This window comes from Triturus cristatus, chromosome 1_1, assembly GCF_964204655.1.
Source record: "Triturus cristatus chromosome 1_1, aTriCri1.1, whole genome shotgun sequence".
NCBI classification, from domain to species: domain Eukaryota; kingdom Metazoa; phylum Chordata; class Amphibia; order Caudata; family Salamandridae; genus Triturus; species Triturus cristatus.
In genome coordinates, this window is record NC_140579.1 from 941,950,579 (window position 1) to 941,973,446 (window position 22,868).

The 22,868-nt window shown below is 43.1% G+C and overlaps 1 protein-coding gene across 7 annotated transcripts in view; it reads right to left on the reverse strand.

The window, feature by feature from the left end:
- Positions 1–22,868, reverse strand: part of LOC146871323 (apoptotic chromatin condensation inducer in the nucleus-like) — a 929,701-nt gene that overhangs the window by 216,056 nt on the left and 690,777 nt on the right. The gene's annotated exons all lie outside the window — the stretch shown is intronic.

The window sequence follows — 22,868 nt, forward strand, 5'->3', positions numbered from 1 at the left end:
GTGCTCTCGTGTGAAGCAAGTCTCGAGTCAGCAGTTTATTTAAGAAATAACATATAAACGCAGTGTCGTGTGCAAAAGCAGAAAGATGGCATTCTAACATCTAACGTGGTTATGCTAACTTAACAATGTATGTACGTATTCAGGGAGAACTCACTACACTTCCATGGCTCTAAGTGGCTTGATAAATCAAGAGTAACTCTGCCCCAGGGAGGCATTCCATGGGTGTTGCATAGCTGTTCCCAATCAAAACCCATGGATTTGAATGCATTCCCAGATTTACTATAAGTGGTAGACCTGGGAATGCGTCAAAACGGCTATGCCTCCCCAGGTGAGACATAACGAAGAGAAATATGCTTATTTCCCCTCATTTTATCCTGCATTCTGCAGCACACATGGAAAGAGGAAAATGCCTCAGGGGATTGTTTTTGCTCAGGAAGGGGCCCCTTTCTGCACAAAAACAATCATGCTAGCAATGCAGGAACCCTTGCACCATGGTGCAAGAGTGTCTGCGTTGGCGCTAGGCAGCACATTGTGCACCAGCACAGGGAAAAGCAGAAGTGGTGCCGCACAATGTTAAATACAGTGTATTCCTGCCTTTGCCCTATCACACAGCGCAGCAAAGTCACTTGCTGCGCTGCATGATATGATGATAAATATGTCCCAGGCTTAGGTTCTGGGCCTTTTAATGATGTTTTTCTGGATAGGTGCTTTAGTTTCAGACAGCACAGCTCAGAAACAGATATAGGCAACCTTGGACTACTGTTACGGAGCTATAATATCTAAAAATAATGCAGTAACTGAGAGAAATCTGGCATAAAGGAGGTTTCTTTACTCAGTACAGGCCCGCAGAAACAGGTGCTTGGCTCAGTGCACCAGAAATGCTTGTGTAAGCCCTATGTTAAACTCAACAGAAAATACAAAAAATATATCCACACTTTATACAACAAAACATACGCCTGTTTATTTTGCGCATCCCAATTGTGTCTACATTACTGTGTATATTGGAGTAGGTCTTTTCATTAGGAAAGAGGCCTGACAAACCATATAGTGCAATATTTATTATTGATGTTTCTGATGAGGCAGCACTATGGCTTTTTTTTTGTTGCAGTTTATATAGGGGAACCCGACCCAAATGTTTTTGGTGCGCTTTACATAAGCACCAGTTACATTAAACACGTTTTAGGCACGTGGACATTAACTGCTTAAACTCGTCAGACCTTAAAAGAGCGATGTGGGTAGCAAGCTTCCTTCCAAACTCTGAGAGGCCTTTTGGAAAAAGTATTGAATGTTCTGCTGTTTCTGTGAATCCTTCCTGCTTTGAGAGCAAACTCCAGGCAGGATTTCAGGATGCCCCGCCAGAGATGCAAATGCACCTTCTACGCACAACAAAGGGGACATTAGCATCGCAAAAGGCCCGTCCGCTCTTAACCCAGACTGGGGGATGGGCCCTGCTTCTAAGTGCGCACCTTTCTACAGAGAAGCATAATGAAAGGGCTGAGGTGTGCAAACCTAGGCTGTCTCTGCAGTGCACAGCCACAATATACAACCAGTTAAACAATTGCAACCGTGAAGCCATGTAGGATTTTAAAGGCGCAGAAATGTTTTATGTGTACATTGCATTTTAGATTTAAGTATAAAAAACGAAGGATACTGTTTTAGTTAAAGTGATTAAATAAAAGCACAATGCACAAAAACAATTTTTGCTGCTTTTTCCCAACATGAAAGAGTGATATTTTATTTCCTGCTCTCATATGTTTAACCCCAGTAAAGAACGAACGCAGATTCTTTCACCTTTTAACAAAAAACGTGCACCTGTTTGAAAGTGGACTGCAATCGAGAGGAAGAGAAATCTCCCCTGTGTGGGATCAGATAGTTAATGGCTCTGAGCTGAGCCCATCTCCGACCCTTCCCATACACTCAGTGTGGAAGCCTTGGGGGGGGGGGGGGGGGGGGGGCTAAAAAGCACCCCTTGAGGCAGCGTTCAAGGCGTGGGAGCCGAAGCCTTAGCACTGAATGGAACACATTAACAGCTCCGTGGGGGAGGTGCTGAAGGTGCAGCTCTAGGTCCTGAGCACATCTCTTGTTCATGTGATATTTTTTAATTTAAAAAAAACAAACAACCAATATCCTGATAAAGGGCAGGTTACGCATAAATCAATTCTGTATTTCTTTTTTTGTCTCGCAACATCAAAATTTAAGTCTCTCAATACATGTACAACAGGCGCACCTTGCAGATTTACCCCGTGTGAGCCTACTGTCTTCTGGTCAAATTGAATACTACTGTCTCTGTAGAGGTGTGTGCCTTCCTTTTCTTTTTCATTATTAAGGTATGATGTGGCCTCTGACATTAACATGTGTGTTTTCATTTAAAAAAGAACAAGGCCTTTCAACAAATGTAGTTTGCTGCTATGTTTTTTGTTAATTTTGCTAACTTTTTTATTCTCATAATTCAATAATATATTGTGTGTAATGCCATGCCATCGTAGTAAAAGTAAATTTGGAACAGTGCAAAGGTAAAATCTAAGGGGCATATTTACAATAACTGGCGCTTCCCTGCATTTCAGCAGGGATGCGCCAGTTTTTGTGCGCCTCGGCTCCGCCACCATGGATGCGCCGCATTTACAATGCGGCGCACCATGGGGCAAAAACAGCACAGATGCGTGACGCATCTGTGCCGTAAAAGTGGCGCATTGCTGGAGTTGCGTCGCAAGCGCGACGCAGCTCCAGCAATGCTCTGGGGGGCCCTATTTTGTTAATGCTGCATCAATCCTTTCGCCTGCTTCAGGCAGGCACAGGGTTTTGACGCAGCAGGGGCCTAAAAGTGACTGAGTGAAATCTTGTAGATTTCAATCAGCTACTTTTAGGAGGCGTTCCTGCGCCGGAACGCCCCCCCCCCCTGCGCAGCAACGCCTACATGTGGCGCAGGGCTTTACAACGTGACGCATCTCCCAGATGCGTCACGTTGTAAGTACCCCGCACCATGGCGCAGGATTTGCGCAGCCGCTGCGTCACAAAGGTGATGCAACGGCGGCGTAAATGAGGCGCAAGGGGCTTGTAAATCTGCCCCTAAGTTTATTAGCATAGTCAGAGCCAAATTATGCAGCAGGGTTGAGTAAATTATGGGGCAAGTTATGTGGCTAATACATGCTGTTTTGTGACAGTATTACTTCATTATTTTTTCATTTTTACACTTGTTAACATAGGTCTGGGCATTGGTTGCACTTCATGAGTAACAGTTTAACACCTATATTTAGCGATGAGCAACAGAAAGATAATCAGTCAGACTTTGGAAAGGGCCTTTACTGCAAGGCAACACGTGTCGCTGTATTTCCAGCAACTTTTTAACCATTTGTGGTGGAATTTTTTTTGTTGAAATCCACAGGTTATGCAGCAGATGAAGGATTATATGGAAAATACAGCTAGTCTATAATTGTGCGAATTATGCAATGGCCGCACAATCACATGATTACAGTGACACTGAGTATAGGAAAAAGAGACATGAACAAAACTGTTTTACTGCCTTGTAATTAATATTCTGCTATCTATTTAACTCTAAACATGGACCCCTAGGTAGTGTGCTACTTGCCTCAAAACACATCAACACCTCATCAAGGGTAGTAAGCAATATATAAATACAATTTACAATTACATGAAAAAATATGACGCCATAATCGAAATATGCAGATGTAAAAAGTAAATTATGCTATTTTATGTCATACTTAAGGGAGGGGCGTCCTGACTCAGGAGAACTAAAGGATAACGTTGACAGGTTTGTACCCTGTCCAAGTAGGGACCTTTCCTTGTAGTCAGGGGAAGGGAGATTACACTTCTAAAATAACCTTTGCTCACCCCCTTGGTAGCTTGGCATGAGCAGACAGGGTTATCTCAGGAGCAATGTGTAAAGCATTTGTACATAACACACATAGTAACACAGTGAAAATACTACAGATGGACAACACACCAGTTTAGAAAAATAAAATAACTTTATCGAAACCAAACAACGACAAAAATCCAGCACACATATATAAAGATATCACTTTTTGAATGATTGTTGCAAAAATAACGCTTGTTATGTTATGTTAGGGTCATTTATAAAGCGCATGGCTGCCCCAGCAACAGGGCGTCCCTGCGCTAGAGGAGGAGTAACCAGAAGAAATGAGGCTAGATAGAGGAGAAAAGCCACGTTTTAATCAGTTTCCTGAATGCCCAATGATCGTGAGTATAGCGGGCAGCCAATGGAATAGAATTCCATAGCGCAGGGGCCTGAGCTTTGAAGGAGCGACCCCCTGCTCTACACCGGCGGACCTGTGGAATGCACAGCAGGTGGTGGTCAGCGGAGCGCAATGCTCATGTTGGAACATAAGGGGTGCATAGTCCCTGCAAGATTTGGAGACCCTGGCCGTGTAAAATCTTATGTGAGGTTTAAACTGGACTCTCTATTTAATTGGCAGCCAATGAAGATGATGAAGGAGATTGGAGGTATGACACTGCCTTGGTAGGGCAAAAAGAGTATGTGCCACTGCATTCTGTACTCGGAGTCTTGCAGCAACTGTTTTATTTACACCAAGCAGAAGACCATTGCAGTAATCTAGGTGGGATTGAACAACTGATTGCACTATCAGTTTGCGGGTAGGAGCATCAAAGAACCCCAGAATGGGTTTTAGGCCGCGCAGGAGGCCGAAACAGGTACCGGCCACTTATTTTGCATGAGCCTCAAAAGAGAAGGCGGTATCAGTCAAGACCCCTAAATCTTTGACTGCGTTTTTTGGTTGGGGAGGAGTGCCCAAGGTCGCCGGCCACCATTGGTAGTCCCAACAACATATGTTGTAACAACATATAGCTCTAACTGGGGCTATTACGACATTGGGACAGGCACAAATCCCAAGCACGCCGCTGACTGCAAGGTGCACAGGCCGGTCACGGAGTCACATTGATCCCTAAGTAACGGTACCTTAGAAATCAGTGGACGGTGCACAGCATCATGGAGGTGAAGCGTTGATGGGCCAAGGCGAGGGCCGGCTCCTTACTGTCTTAAGGGAGGTGAACGTTGAGTCCACGAGGCATCGAGTTTGGGCTGGCAGGGAGGTCAGGCGATGTTGAGGCATCGATTGCATTCAACAGTCGGTGTCGATGCGTTCGTGAAGTCACCCTCATCGGTCATTGGCTCCGCGATCACGAGATGCAGGCGCTGGCGACGTCAGGCATCAGTGCGAGCTCTGGTGTCGGGAAGAACAATAACTTGCAGGTGTTGGCAGGTGTCTGAGCTGGGGTGCAGTCAGGGCAATGGGTCAAATAACTTCACAAACAGGTGCCTGCGGCCTCGGTGCATGTCGCGGCATCACTGGCAGCAACGCTCACCCAGGAACTGGAATTAGCACCTTTTGGCAGGAGTCCAGCAGAGGAAGCCAGGTGCTGGTAAAATCTTTGTGTCCCTGAAACTTCAGAACAGGAGGCAAACTCTACTTCAAGCCCTTGGAGAATCTTCTTAAATAGGATACCACAGCAAGGCAAAAGTCCATCCTTTCCACTGCCAACAGACAGAAGCAGCAACTGCAGGCCAACCCCACAAAGCAACACTTGTTCCCATCGCTCTGTGTGCTGCACAGAGACCAAGCATTTGATCAGCATGTAATATGCACACATTTATGACCCAATGTCATGCAATGTAAGAAACTCTCACTGCCTTCATCTTCAACTATGAAGCCCTCAACTGTGCCCCTTTATGAATTGCCATCTCCAACCCAAATTCACCCAGACACCTATGGGCGACTCAGTGCACAGTATGCACTAGACAAGAATTCTACGTTGCATGAAAAAACCAACAGAAAAATAACATCTGGCAAAACTAAATTACACTTGGTGTAGTGTTAGTGATGCAGTCCCTGTTTACATTTCACGTGTTTTTCTCATGCTAAAAAAGGTGAAATGTAAACAGGGACTGCATCACTAAAATGGATTACTGTTGGTCCGGTGTCAAGGCTTAAATCTGGATACCCAGTTGCACAGTCTACAGCTCTGGCCATTACACCACATCCCGGGAAGAGGGAAGAAGGCAGGCAAAAGCCACATAAAAGATCAGCTTGTTTTTTGGATCAAGGCTATAACAGAACCTCAAGCTGAGCCAGAGCCAGGATTCAGGTTCAAGCCTGACTCAAAATGTCAGTGCCCTGACCCACCTCTAATTTGTTTGATTGGAGAATCAGGTCTTCAGCTTCTGGCAGAATTCAAGAACAGAAGAAAGAAAGAAGGAAGCTCCGATGTGGAGTGGGAGGTCATTCCACACTTTAGGAGTGATGTAATAGAACGCCCATCATCCTAGTTCTGCGTATGCGTGGAATGTATGCAAATTGGAGTCATGCGGAACAGTGGTGTCTAGTCTGGTTGGTGGAAGGAGATGCAACTATTCAGATACGTAGTGTCCAAGTTGTCTTGTGCCTTCATTGAAAGTGTGAGGTGTTTGAAATGAGTGTGTTTGTGTATCAGGAGTCAGTGGAGCTCTTTGAGGTGTGGTGTGGTATGATGTGAGCACTATGTGGGATGTTGTGGAGAGTAAGACTGCTGAGTTCTGAATGGTTTCTAGTCTTCCAGTGGGTTGCTTTGTGAGCTCAGAGTAGAGGCTGTTCCAGTAGCCTAACTTGCTAGTGACCGATTTTCTAGTGTTGATTAGGAGCCATGTTGAAGATCCTCCTCAGCATTTCCAGAGTGTGGTGATGGTGCTGACTTGTGCATTTATGTTCAGTTTGCTGTTGATGATTTTGAGGTTTCTGGTATAGGTGCTGGGTGTGGTTGTGGGTCCCAGCTTGTTACCAGTTGGAGTCCTATGGCGAAGTGTTCTTGATGAAAATCACTAGTTCTATCTTATCAGTGTTAAGCTTGAGACAGTTGACTCATCCATTTATCAACTTTGGTCATGCAGGCGGTGAACTTAACCGTTCTGTTGGGTCTCTTGTCTGAAAGGAAGAGTATGAGTTGTGTGTACTCGGCCAGTGGAGGTTGGTGACATTTAAAAGTAGCATTTTTTAAACATTGGTTATGATTTTTATGTAGGGAGCGAAGTGAGCAAGCTTAATGGTGAAGTTTAGGAGATCCTCCTCCAGAGAATTAAAAAAAAAAAAACAATTAGCAAATGGCTCAAACCAATTTAGTGAGAAAGCAAGGTTTATAAAGCAGTGGAAAAGTATAGTCTTAAAATATTAAAGAAATTGAAAATATCCCCATATCTTACTGCATTAACATGATCAACAGTGCCTGTAATATGAAAATTGTACAGTGCTACAACTTTAGGCCAAGCGACTTGCACCACATGCAGTATCGACTTGGAAGAAAATGCTCTAACCAGGTTTCTGGAAGCACCCACACCTGCTGGCTGCAATCAGTCATATGGAAATATGTGCAGACAGGTTTGAAAGTGGGATGAAAAAAGTGGGAGCTCTCTTAAAAGGGAAATGTAAAATACATTTCGCTTTCCCATGGTGTGTCACCCGACCAGCATTTTGGTTTCTTTCTGAGATGTTAGTGTATCCTATAACACAACAACTGACATACAGCTAAAACCTGCCAGTACTATTTGCTTTGTCAATGGTTGTTAGTTGTTTAAGATAAAGGAGTACCAGCATTCATTTGTAATAAATAATTAACATCGGAAATGTTTACATTCTGAAATTGTGAAACTGTGAATTAAATATTATCGAGGCTGTGGAAGGGGCATATGACACTTCTTATAAACGCGAGGGAAGAATAGTCATGTTCAAAGCATCCCTGTGCTCAGATTCTAAATGGATCTCTTGGCTGCATTTTTTACTGTTGACCATCAAGTGCTTCTTAAAACAATGTCAGAAAGAGCTGTTTTGGTTGAACTGTACTGTTCTGCTTCTTCCGAATGATACTCATTTAATTAATCTCCTTCATTTGCTCTCAGATACTGTCAACCTCACATGGAGAGTAACCTGCGCCTTAACATTATCTTCAGCACTTTTCTTTATCCGCATGGCACTTTTTACCAACTTTATAGACTTAGACCTGGTTGGCTATCCAATTTATGCTAATTACACCCTGTTCCATTTTATGCTAAAAGAGGTTTTAAATTTCAGAATGCGTTTGTGTTTAAGAGGCAAAGGCTACACTAACATAGATCGAATTTTAAGACTGGCTTGGCAGTGCACCCATTGCCTGACCTGATGCGATATAGAGCTTTCACAGTCCTACTGAGAGACAGAGAGAGATTTAGGATACACTCACATGTAGCTTTCCCTTAATACAGGACTTGACAGGGATGAATTTGTGTGCTTCTGCTACAAACACTGTTTGAATTGCACTTTTTAGCTTAAGGCAAAGTATATGCTCATTACAGTAGTACTGGGTTCGTTATGGTCATGGCTATGCGCCTGATCTATTTGGTATTGAATGTTATGACAAAGCCACTAGACCTGACATATTTTTTAGAACACCAATAGGCATTTAAGTGTGGATCTTGATTACTCTATATTAAAACCTTCAGCTAGGCATTTTGTTAGATAGAATCACACAGATTACCATAGTGGGCAATATTTTTTATGTTGGCCACACAAGATGACAAACCATTGATATAGAAGGTATTCTCTGTCAGAATCCTTGTTGGGCTGTAGGTATTTTGATAAGCCAACTGTAATTTTGACCGCTTCCTAACTTTATTGCTGTTTCCGATAGTTGCCTTGTGAAAAAGCTGATGCTCAAAACTTTAGGACTGGGTTCGATATGGAAATATTATGTCCAATGCCATAGGTCTAGTCTACTCACACATTTATATCCATATAAATACATAGAGGACCTTTGGGTCAGCTCTCTTCTGTCATTGCATTGGTCTTTCTGAGTGTCATTTACCCTCTGCTTCCATTCATGAAAGTGAAGTGCATGGGGTAAAGGTTCAGTCGCCATCATTCATTGGCTCGCTTGTGAATGACAGCATTTTCAGATCATGTGTGCTCAGCCACCTGAAGATGAGTGTGCATTAGTGTCAGGCTTAGTTGATCAGTCCTTTAGATTGGAATGTATTGTTCCCCTTTTATTTATTTGCTTTTCTTATTGTTATTCTAATGCTTAAGAGGGTTCTACAGTCCTCCAGGCGATCCTAAAGGGTCACTTGCTTGCTGCTCATTTCGTCTGCAATACACTGCATCTCACATGCTGCTTCCTCTACACCAGGAGACGATTATGGATATTGTATATCACGGGTTTACCATTCCAAGATGGAAATACATTGGTTCTAAATGTGGTGGCTATGCGTGAACTTTGAAACAACCACATGTACTTGATATAAACCTAGCACACTCAGGCATGATCTGAAATGCCTCCGTGAGTATACAACTGGTAGCATAGAATTTAAAAACAGGGCTAAGCCAATGAAACTTCATCCCATGGACACAGGACACAAATGTGTACTCTTTCCTTAAAGGGGGCAGGTGAAGCAATCCCCAAGTGTCCAACAGATTGAAGTCCACAACTTTGAGTAGTGCCCTCTCCTTATCGATATCCAAATGTGTCAAGTATGATATGTAGAGGCAGCCACCACTAATCTTTTTTTCTGTTTTCTGGAGTAGTGCACTATTCACCAAAAAGTGCTTTAAAACCTCGTCAAGGGTACTAAGCACTATATAAATACAATCACAAACTTCCAATCACCTCTTACTACTAGACAATTCCTGAGGAATTCTAAAATTTAGATAACCTGAAGGCAAAGATGGCTTTAGTACCATTAGTTGTGGAGACTTAGACCACAGTAATCCTTGAGTCCATGGTAATGATTTTAATAAAGATGTGTCTCGCCTCAGAGAACATCCAAGAATTAAGAGGGTTAATGGCTAAGGTATTCATGAAAAGAGTGGCTTAATTGTTCTTAGGGAGAAGAGTGTATGACAGTGGAGGAGGGAGAATGGCTTTTGCTTACTACTTGTCCAACTCAGGCCCTCATCAAAGCAGGTGGTCTGAGCCAAAATGCCCAGAATGTCTTTTTCCTTTGACATTATCAGGAGTCTCACAAAATATAGATGTTGTCCCATCTGTTACAATCTTCACATTCAACATTGCACCAAACATCTCCAGCCAGAGATGGAATTCAGTTGGTCCCCAAAAACATTCAACCTCTTCTCCTCCGTCATATCAAGCCTAGCATGACATGGTGTGATGTTAGAGCATTTTGTTGGGACTTCCTATGACATTTTAGTGTGTCCTACACTGACAGATACTTTAATTGTCAGGTGTTCCTTCATGGTAGAGTCATGGTTTGCCTCCAGCATTTTGAAGCTAGGATTGAGACGTGATATGACCATCAGAAATCACCACCAAAAGCACCTTACAGAGCAGGTATCAGGAGTTGTAGTAGCACAATACACCAGACAGTGCAAGTGGGATGACAGTGCAGCACAACGGACCCTGGAAAGCTATAGGGAGTGGACAGGGCCATGCACATTGACAACAGAGAACAGAGAGGAAAGATGCAATGGCAGAAAGCTGACCATACTAGACAGACTGGAGGGACAGTTGCAGCCTAACGGACCATGAAGGGCAGGAGGGAGGGGACAGGGGCATGACAAAGGACCAGATAAGGCAGGAAGGAGGGGATAGAGGTCTGAACATGGAAAATGGAGTCCGGGGGCAAGGGGTCAAGGCAGGAGCAGCAATCTGACAATGGAGAGCAGAAGGGATGTGCACCAGAAGCACAACACACCATGGAGGGCAACAGTGAGACTATAATGCTATACACACAGACATTGGAGGAAAGGTGGGGGGCGGTCAGGGACAGCAAACTGACGACACAGGGCAGGTGGGAGGGGATGTGGCAGCACAGAAGACTATGCATGACAGGCAGGAGGGTTAGTGGCAGCACAGCAGCCATGGTGGGCAAGAGGAAGGGGATAGGAGCATGCACAAAGGACCTTGGAGGACAGAAGGGAGGGCTATTGGCTAGACACACACAAAAGAGGGCAGGGGAAGGGCTTCACAACAGACCACACAGGGCAGGAAGTAGGAACAGTTGCAGCAAAACAGAGCATGGAGGCAGAAGGGAGTAGCAACAACATGGATCTTGGAGGACAGGAGAGAGGGGATGGGGCATGGAAGTTGACAGACAGGGTGCAGGTAGCAGGGACAGGCGGCAGCAATCTGACGATGCCAGGCAGGTGGAAGGGGCAGTGGCAGCTCAACAGAATACATAGAGTAGATGGGAGTGTGGCAGATCCATGGAATATGGTGAGCAGACAGAGGGGAGCAGGTGCTTGCACACAGACATCAGAAGGCAAGTGGAAAGAGAGTAGGGGCAGCAAGCTAAGCATAGAGGCTAAGCAGGAGGGCAATGATGAGGCATAGAACTTGGCAACAGAGGGCAGGAGGAGTGGGCAGGGACATCAAGCTTGATGGAGAGCAGTGGCAGCACATCAGACCATGCAGGGTAGAAGTGAGGGGGCTCAAGCATGGACTCAGATAAAAGAGGGTAGGGAGAAGGGTGATGGTGCAGGAATTGGTGTAATGAGGGAGCAGGGTCATGGACTTGGACAATGGATAGCGAGAAGGGGGTGGGGAGGAGCAGCAAGCTTGGGTGGGGGCAGCACAATGCCAGGCCAGACCCTGTGTTTAACCCCACAATGTGCATTGTGATGAGCATCTTACTTAATGGTACAAAAACCATAGAAATTCACTGAAAAAAGCAAAAGTTACAGGGTCATTAAACTTAGGAAACAGAATTTAAAAAAAACCTTTGAAATTCACTGAAAAAGCCAAAGGTTACAGGAACTCGTACAAAACCACAATGCACTGCTTATGACCTCACATATTAGATCATTTATGACATGGTCAGTGACATTATTCATGACACCACTGATGACATCTTAAATGACATCACTGATGACATCATCCAGTGTTTTCTAAAAGTTTGAGTTTTAAACATAAAAACATAAATACAAAGGCACCACAAAAGTACCACATATGCCCAGATATGCAAATTAGTTTTCCTAGAATATCTCAATAACTACTGAACGATTTACACCAAATAATAACAGGCATGATCTCCAGAACAGAATCTACTTTTCTCCCGATTTTTTTATAATTCGGTATGGCGGTTCGGGCTGCAGGAGTGTGTAGACTCTAGGTAATTAACATGGTAAATGCACTTTGTTTGACCTCTGCATTTTTCTATGCCCCCAAAACATTCCATGCACAGCTAGAATCACTGGCACACTTTTTAAGGAACATTTTGTGAAGATACGTCAACCGGCGCAAAAGATATATAACACTAAAAATTCCATTGCCATTCAATAACCCATTCCCACCCTAACTCCTAAAAATTCCCTTGCCATTCAAAAAACAATACCCACTCTAAATCCTAAACAGTCCCTTGCCACCCAAACACCCATACACACACTAAAACCTAAAAAAATTCCTTTGCTGCCCTAACCCCAAACAAATTCCTTACCACCTAAAACTCATACCCACCCTAAACTTAAAGAAATGCTTTGCCACCCAAAAACAAATACCCATGCTAACCACTGAAAATTCACATGCCACCAAAAACCCATACCCACCCTATACCCTTAAAAATACCTTTTCACTCAAAAAACCATAGCCACCAAAAACCTTAAAAACTCAATTTCCACCCAAAATCTCATACCCAACCTGAACCCTAAAAATACTGTACCACTCAAAAACACACACTGACCCTAAACTCTGCACATTTCCTTTGCATCTAAAACCGATACTTACCCAAAACCATAACATTTCCCATGCGCCCCAAAAAATCAATACCCACCCTAAACCCTAAAAGTTCACTTGCCACACTAAACCCTAACAAATCCCTTGCCACCTGAAGACCCATCCCCACCCAAAACCCTAAAAATTCCCTTGCCACTCAAAAAATGATACCCATCCTAAAACCTAAACATTCCTTGCCACCCTAAAACAAAAAAACCCTTACTACCCAAAAACACATACCAACCAGAACCTTAAAAAATCCCTTGCCACCCAAAAGCCCCTACCCACCCTAACCCCATAAAAACTCACATGCCACCCAAAAACCCATACCCAACCCCAACCCAAAATAATACCTTAACACCCAAAAACACGCACCCACCCTAATTCCTAAAAATTCTCATATCACCCAAAAACCCATACCCACATGAAACCATAAAACTTCCCTTGCCCCCCAAGAATTCACACCCACCATAAACCATCCAAAAAACCCACACCCATGCTAAAACCTAAAAAAGCCCTTGCCCCCCAAAAACCTGTACCCACCATAAACCCTAAAAATTCACTTGCCACCTTAAAACCCATATCCACCCTAAACCCTAAAATTGCCCTTGCCACCCAAAAACTCATACCTACCCTAAACCCTAAAACATCCCCTCCCACCCAAATACCCACCCCACCCTAAACTCTAAATATTCCCCTGCCACCCAAAAACCCATACCCACCATAAACACTAAGAAATCCATTACCACATAAAAACCCAGCCCCACTCTAAACCCTAAAAAATCCAATGCCACCCAAAAACACATACATACCCTAAACCCTAAAAATCCCTTGCCACCCAAAAACCAATACAAATGCTAAACCCTAAAAAATCCCTCACCACCCAAATACCCATCCTAAATTCAAACAATTCCATTGCCACCCAAAACCCATTCCCACCCCACCCAAAATACCTTACCCACCCTTAACCCCAAAAAATCCTTTGCCACCCATAAACACATACAAATGCCAAACGCTAAAAAATGAGTTACAGCCCAAATACCAATACCCACCCTAAAGCCTAAAGGTGCCCTTGCCACCCAAAGCCCATACCTACCCTAAACCTAAAAAATCCCCTTTCACCCAAAAACCCATATGCACCCTAAAACCTAAAAAAGCCCATATCACCAAAAACCCCATACCCAACCTAAAACCTAAAAAATTCCTTGCCACCCAAAAACCCTTACACACCGTAAACCCTACAAAATCCCTGGACACCAAAAATCCTACACCCACCCTAAACGCAAAAACTTCCCTTACCACCCATAAACCCCTAAACTCTAAAAAAAATCCCTTACCACTCAAAAAACATACACCTAGCCTTACCCCTAAAAATCCACTTACCACCCAAAAACCTGTACCAACCCATGACCCTAAAAAATCCCTTGCCACGCAAAAACCCATACTCCTATAAACCCTAAAAAATTCCCTGCCACCAAAAACACATACAAACTTTAAACCCTAAAAGATTCATTACCGCCCAAAAACCCAAACCTACCATAAACACTTAAGGTTCCCTTGCCACCCAAAACCCAGGCCCTCCCTAAACCCTAAAAAAATCCCTTCCCACCAAAAACCCCTACCCACCCTACCCCTACAAGTTCCATTGCCACCCAAAACCCTATAACTACCCTAAACCCTAAGACAAACCTCACAACCCAAAAACCCATAACCACCGTAAACCCTAAAAATTCCTTATCATTGAAAAACGCATACTCAACCTAAACCATAAAATTTTCCTTGCCCCCCAAAAACCCACACCCACTTTAAACCTGAAAAATTCTCTTGCCACCCAAGAACCCATACCCGCCCTAAACGCTAAAAATTCCCTTGCCACCCAAAAATCCATACCCACCATAAACCCTAAAAAAGCCCTTATCACCTAAAATCCTATGCTCAACCTAAGCCCTAAAAAATACCCTACCACCCAAAAACCCATACCCACCATAAACCCTAGAAAGTCCCTTGCCACCAAAAAACCCATATGCAACCTAAAATCTAAAAAAAAGCCCATATCACCTGAAAACCCATACCCAACCTAAAACCTACAAATTCCTGTGCTGCCCGAAAAGCCATACCCACCCTATAACCTAAAAAAGCCCTTATCAACTAAAAACCTATACTCACCCTAAACGCTAAAATATTCCTTACCACCAAAAACCTATACCCACCTTAAACCCCAGAAACTCCATTGACACCCAAAAACACATACCCACCCTAAACCTCACAACCAAAAACCCAAAACACTGTTTTTTTTCACATTTCATGGTGTTCTTCTCTATCGTCAATGACATATAATTGTACATTAGTAGGGAGTTTCTCTGCCTTTAAAAATAAATAGGTGGATGGCTACTTCTCATAGCACCAACTCCCATCAATTACCATTTGGCATAATATTGAGACCCGGTTGAAATTTAAATGAAGCTGCTTGAGTTATGTAATTTCTAGAGTTTCATGCTACACTTGTTATACAAATTCCAATGCCACCTCACATAACTATGTGGCATTTGTGGCAAAAGTTTATCGCAAATTCATGGGACTAATACAAAATGTCCAGAACATGAGAGCCTTTTCCTTATGCCACTTAGGTTTTTTCGTGCTATGTTTTTACTGCAAAATTGCAAAGCATTTGTGTAATTTTATATGATTTCGCATAATTTTCCTGAACTTTTGCATAATTAAACAAAAACAGACTAAGCAAATAGTGTACACGCTATCATTTTACACACTTTTTTAATTTATTTTTTTATTTACATTTTTACAATACCAAACATACAAAAAATGCTGGAGGTCTGTTGCTCCACATCACCCCATGATGTATTGTTGTGCAATTAACATGGTATAACTTTACAAGCTTATTATCCAGTTTGCCTTGAAACTTTCCCTGTAAATCCAGCCAAAGCACGTTACACATTGTGAATACATTATTCCCCTGATATGTACAAAAACATTTCCTGCTTACAGGGCTAGCGGCAAACGTCCTGTCATAGTGTGCTGAAGGGTTGTGCATCAGGTGTGTTTGGGTGATCCGGTTCTGCCTGTTGTCATGTGCGGGCCCACTCCAGAAAGGGGCCCCATATGTCATGCGGCCAGGATACTGAGGGCGTCGGCTTCCAGAAGGTTGATAACTGTTCCTGACTAAATGTTACATCATAAATCCAATCGTTCACAGTCGGGGACCCTCTCCTCCCCCAATGTATAGCAACTCTACGCTTGGCCAGTAATAACAAAAAGAGCGTGTAATTTCCGGAGTCCCTGTGGTGTCTCCTTTACATATCCCAATAAGCCCAACAGGGGGTCTGCGTCATTTGCCGTGCCCAGTAGGTCATGTATAATTTTAAAAACGGAGGTCAAAAAGTCAGCTAGTTTGGGGCAGAGCCATGCCATGTGCGAAAATGTTGCTGGAGTGAATCCACATCTCCAGCAGCTGGCATCGTCTCTAAGTCCCATGCCGTGAAGTTGAGCAGGAGTTCTATAGAATCTATGTATAAATTTGAAATGAATAAGGTGTAGCTTATAGTTCGGGGACAGTGCCGTGAGCTGACTGCAACAAGATGACCATTGCTCCTCAGATAGCTCAGTGGGAAGGCCCACATTCCATGCCTGCAGGGCTTTGGTCGTTAACAAAGGGGCCGTGTTTTGCATGTTATTGTAGAGTCTGGTAATGAATCTACGAGGTGTCAACCTTAAGAACATTTTCAAGCGCTAGCAGTGTGGGGGTAAACTTGGGAATGTGTTGTGTAATGCTCTGCACATGGCTTTAAGTTTGTGATAGAAGAATTGTTCTGAAAATCGGACTGGACGTCCCTCCTCTGGCTCCAGAGGAGCTCTAAATGTCTCCCCCGGGTACAGGTCCATGAAAGTGCGCAGTCCCAATCGGAGAGCTAGTGCCCTACTTGTACCATCTCCCATGGTTGGTAACATCGGGTTGTCTGCTAGGGGGATAGATGGGGCATACAGGAGTTTAAGGTGCGCTCTGACCCGTAATTTGTCCCATGCCCACCTCAATGTCTCCACCTTATCTATTTCCCCACGAAGGCTTCTACCGGACTGATATAATGCCACCGAAAGTTGGATCGGCGCTGCCACGTCCAGCCCCACAGCAGTATGTGCCTGGAAGGGGGTCGGGTGCACCCAGAAGTGTAGGAATTGCGCCGAGCACAGAAGGCATACAATTGGATATCCGGGGCGCCCATCCCTTCCTGAGACAGGGGCAGTGTCAGTAGTTCCCTTGAGATAAGCGCCTGTCTGCCAGCCCATATCATAGAGATCAGTAAGGAGTGAACTGAATTAAAAAAATGTGTGAGCTGAATCGGTATATTGACAAACAGGTAGAGCAGTTTTGGTAGGATGACCATTTTGGCAATTGCTATTCTCCCCGCTAGGGAGAGCGGAAGATTGGCCCAGGCATCATTTTACACACTTGACAGGATGTCTGCCTTGCAGACATTGCCAAAAGGATTACTAGGCCTTCTCTGGTTCTCCCTATAGTGTATTTGCACACATCACCCTGCTGTCCATCTGACTAGGCGAGTGCTGCCTATTTATCTTAGTTCTAACTATATTGTAATTTGCATGCCGATCTCTCACGGATCCTGCTCCATTCATACGCACTATGCCCCAAGACAAGAAAAGAGCACCTCTCTGGTCACTCATCCATGAAATCAAAACACTTCTCACATAGAATGATAATAAATACATCCTCTGCCAGCCCCACCTTCCCTCATGGGTTAGCATGCTACCTGTCCAAAAATGTGCTTCAGCACCCCACATGAATCACTGTAAAATACAATACAGTAGCAGTACCCTAATTCCTTATGTCAAGATCAGGCTTTTGTTGGCTCTTCACCCTGCCCAGTACCACGGTACCTGCTGCACTAATCATAGCTGCTTCCTTATGCTCCATGCTTGTACTTGGACTTGACTGCAGGGAGATTTTCACCTCCTTCATCTCTGGTGCCACTGTGGAGTAGAGTAGATTGGAGTAGTGTTATACAGTGGACTGTTGTACAGTGGAGTGTCCTAGAGTGGGGCGTTGTAGAGTGGAGTGGCATGCAGTGGAGTAGAGTGTTACAGAGTGGAGTGGCATAGAGTGGAGAGGCATACAGTGGTGTGGCAAAGAGTGGAATGGGGTAGAGTGGAGTGGCAGAGTGGGATAGCGTACAGTGGAGTTGTAAACAGTGGAGTGGCGTAGAGTGGCGTGTAACGTAGAGGTTTAGAGTGGAGTGGTGTAGAGTGTCATGCTGTAGAGAAGAGTGGAGTGGCATGTCGTACATTAGAGTCGAGTGTTGCACCATAGAGTTGCGTGTCGTACAGTGTAGTGGCGTAGAGTAGACCGGAGAAGTGTCATACAGTGGACTGTTGCAGAGTGCTGTAGAATGAAGTGTCGTACAGTGTGGTCTGGAGTGGCGTAGAGTGGAATAGTGTACAGTGAGGTGGCATAGAGTGGAGTCGATTGATTGGAGGGGTGTGTTGTAGAGTAGAGAGAAGTGGAGTAGAGTGCATTGGTGTGTCAGAGTAGAGTGGAGCTGCGTAGAGTAGAGTGGTATGTCATATAGTAGAGTGGCGTGTTATAGAGTGGCATGGCATACAGTGTAGGGGCATAAAGTGAATTGGCATAGAGTGGAGTGGTGTAGAGTAGTGTTGTGTAGAGTGCAGGAGAGTGTCATACAGTGGATTGGCAGAGTGGAGTGACCAGGTGTAGTGCTGTAGAGTGGAGCGTTGAATAGTGTTGTAGTGTGGGGTAGAACGGAGTGCCATACGTTGGAGGAGCGTGCTGTAGAGTGGAGTGCCTACAGGGGAGTAGAGTGTCATACATTGTAGTAGAGTAAATTGGCATAGAGTGTTGTCGAGTGGAGTGGCATATAGTGGTGTACAGTGGAGTAGTGAAGTACAATGAAGTAGAGTGCAGTAGTGTTTCATTGAGTACAGTGAAATAAAGTGGTGTGGCGTGGCCTAGCTGGAGTTGTACAGAGTGTTGTGGAGTGGAGTATAGTTTTGTATAGTGGCATAGAGTGGAGTAGAGTGGCATAGAGTGGAATAGTGTGTAGCAGTGGAGTAGAGTGTTGTATAGAGGGCAAGTGTAAAATGTCAAAGTGTAGAGAAGACTGTTGTAGAGTGATGTGTTGCAGAGTATAATAGGGTGGTGTAGCGTTTGTGAACCTAAAACCTGCATTTGAGCTAGTCCCACGAACAAAACTCTGGTCAGTTTTGGAGAGGAGGGGGGTCCCTAGTAACATATCAACATTTATCTACTTGCTCATGGACAGTTATGCCCAGGTGTGGAGGGCTAGTCAGGGTTAACTGGCAGAATGCATCACCATGAATAAAGGGTTGCAGCAGGGATACATGCTTACTCGATTATTTTCCTTTTATTTATATGATCTAGTTGCATAGTTCTTACTAATGCATCTCCAATACATGCATTTAGCAAAGTCTCTCTCTTATTTGTTTGTGAAAGATATACTGCTTTCCTCAAATACCATCAGAGGGTTAGTACTTTTAATTGAATACTTTTTGCTGATCTGCATAGAGAGTAGACGGGGGGCAAACTCCTCCAAAACAGATTATATAACCATCAATCTTCAAAAATCATACCTGGAGAATATCCATGAGTGGAGTAAATCTTAAAAGGGTAAAAATGGACTTTGAGTATTTGGGACAAAGCATTAATCTGAACCTGCCTCTGTCTTAACTTCCTTGGCCCAACATTACACAACTCTTCCACCAAATTTCCAATAATTCAGCATGAAGATGTATTTCTCAAAATGTCTCTGATCACATACATTCTGTTTGGCAACCATGGAAATACTATAGTCACACACCATCTATCTGGGGACCTGGACATCTCTATAATCACACTCTCTCTGTGGGGACCTGGGCATGTTTATAATCACACACTATCTCTGTGGGGACCTCGACATCTCTAAAATCACACACTATATCTGTGGGGACCTGGGTATGTGTATAATCACACACTATCTCTGTGGGGACCTGGACAGCTCTATAATCAAACACTATCTCTGTGGGGCCCTGGGCATGTCTATGACACCACACATTCTCTTTGGCGACCGTGGTAATACTATAGTCACACACCATCTCTGTGTGGTCTTGAGCATTCCTGTAATTAAACGCAAGCTCTGTTTTGGCTTGACCATCTTCAGCTTTGCATTCTCTGTATAGGGCTTTGGAATACTGAAAAGTAGTAAAGTTAGACTTTTGGTCTAAGTTTACATTTGTGAAACTGAAAAGTAGAAAAGTTACATTTTTTGTCCAAGTTTACCTTTGTGAATCGGGCCCTATTTTAATGACGACTTAAAACACAATCATCTCCATGCACTAGCTCTGTGGGGACTTAAACATCTCTATGATAACACACTATTTCTGTGGGGACTTAAACATCGCTATAATAGCACACTATCTCTGTGGGGACTTAAGCATCGCTATAATAACACACTATCTTTGTGGGGGCTTGAACATCACTATAAAAACATATCTCTGTGGGGACTTGAGCATTCCTGTAATTACACGCAAGTTCTGTTTCGACTTGAAGCACCAGGGGGTGCCACGAGGCACAGGGTCAAAGGTGATTTGCATTTAGCTGGGTCTGAACTGGGGGTGACGAAGGAAGCTAAATAACGATGATGGTTTCAACCCTGATCTGTGACTGGGGGTAAGTGACTGAAAAGTTTCAGCACTCCGTACATCATCTCCTTGTGTTTGCTTCGAGTTGAACATCATCAGCTTCACATTCTCTGTATGGGGCTTTGTGAATATTGAACAGTAGTAAAGTTAGACTTTTTGTCTAAGTTTACCTTTGTGAATTAGGCCCTATTTAATGAGGACTTAAACACAATCACCTTCATGCACTATCTCTGTGAGGATTTAAACATCGCTATAATAGCACACTATCTATGTGGGCACTTGAACATCGCTATAATAACACACTATCTCTGTGGGGACTTGAGCATTCCTATAATTACACCCAACCTCTGTGTGGACTTGAACATCATTAGCTTCACACTCTTTATAATGATATTCAAGCTTTGAATGTACACACTATTTCTATGGAGACTTAAACACAATGATCTTCACCCACTATCTCTGTGGGGACTTGAACATCTATTTTGACAAAAATTTTAGCAGCTAATCAAGCTCTGGGTTCTACTTGGCCATATTCCTTAGTTCCATATGTTAATTTCTTTATGTGTTAGTTCCCTTATCTCCTAAGATTTTAAGCACTAAATATATAGGTTAAATACAGCTTTAAGGGTCTTTCTCTAAGCATGATATTATATTTTCTGGCACATTGACAGAATCTGTCTTTAATGTATACCCCTAGTATATATGCAGCAATTCATATATGAATAGATTATAATGTTGTTTGTGTATATTGTTGATAAAATAAACATTTAGCCATGTACCTTTGACTGTATTCAATCACAAATAGTGTTACAGACTAGGTCCCCACAAGGATGGTAGCACATGTTCAAGTCCCCACAAGGATGGTGCTGTGCGCACGATTAAATAACAATATATTTGCAAATTTGAAGCAGGATCGTGTGTGTGTGTGTGTGTGTGTGGGTTTGTGTTACTATCCTTGTGGGGACTTAGGTGTGATAACACACTCACGCTGTGGGGACTTGAGTGCACTGTGGGGACCTGAACCCAGGTCCCCACAAGGCAATGTCTTCTAAATGATAAAAAATGGCTTCAGGAACATCTGTGTCGATTTTTACAACTTTTGAAAAAATTGCCTTGTGGGGACCTGTGTTTCATCAAGTGTGTTTATGTTTGTGCTCAGCTCTGCCCCCGTAGACTGGAGATGGTACTGCAGTCTTAAACACACTTTGCATTTAAACACACTTTGCTCACCAGAATCTCATGCTAGCAGCAGAAAGGGCAGATATTTCAAAGGAAAAGCTGCATAGCCATGTGATTATTCAAATATGTTAATGAAAATTAACAATTTTTCTATTTATTAAAATTAATTTTTTATTTACATGAAGCAATTTAACTTAGACTTTTTGTGTCTGAAAATTGTTTGAGGTTTTATAAATATTGCTAAAGGCAATTAGGGTCAGTTTCTAACCCCAGGATACTTCACAATTGTCTTTTGATCTGTATCTGCAATTAAAGAATGATGGTGCACTGCGCTGAGATAGGATATAAACTGATCTGAGTGTTTTTTGTAAATAACCTTGAGGCATAAATGCCGATTACATTTTAATGCTTTTATCAGGAATTCTGAGTTTTTATGTTGCGTTGACTTTGTTCACATACTATGATGCACTATGGAATATGTTCTTTGAGATGATGGCTAGATGTGTGAGTGACTAGCGCTGTATTGTGCTAAGGGCTACGTTCTTGCATACAGTGAACGGAAGCAATGTTATGCACGCAGCGTGTGGAAGTAGCTATTTAAAAGGCAAGTGATGCTCTTCTAAAATTAATTCACTTCTTGAAAGATATATTCGATTATCAAAATAATATTTATTTTGAGTGATTTAAAGAGCAGAACAATATGCAGAGAATAGAGCGAGCACCAGAAATTTGTGACAAGGAACAGTGTGGGATGAACGAATTGCCATTGTGCCAAGTTGTTTGATACCTTTGCAGTAGGTCAGCACACCTGAGCATCTTTTTTATGACTAGAGAGTTAAACAGAATGTTCGAATTTCTGCCTTTACATGTATTATGTTAGAATTGTGAAAATTATGGGTTTATTTTGTAGGAAATGGGTTGATTACATGCACTTAAACAAATAGGATTAAAAGATGTTGATTGGCTGAGTATACCACATTTATGTTCAGCCAGACTACAAAAATGAACTGCTTTGTCATGATGACATATTCATACACAAAAGCCAAGCCATAGAAAAAATTAGATTCCTACGATGGAACTTTAAATTTCACCTTGTATGAAAACTGCCAATTATTTAACTAAGTTACTGTTTGCATAGCGACTCAAACTGGAGGACAATCAGGCTTCCTACAACCAGACACACACCTTTCCATCATAGTGCAAAGAGGTCTGTGTCATGTCTAGGTTTCCAGTACAAGATCTTCGCCTAGACAAACTTAAAAAATTTACCCACTTTAGATGTGTGCTGC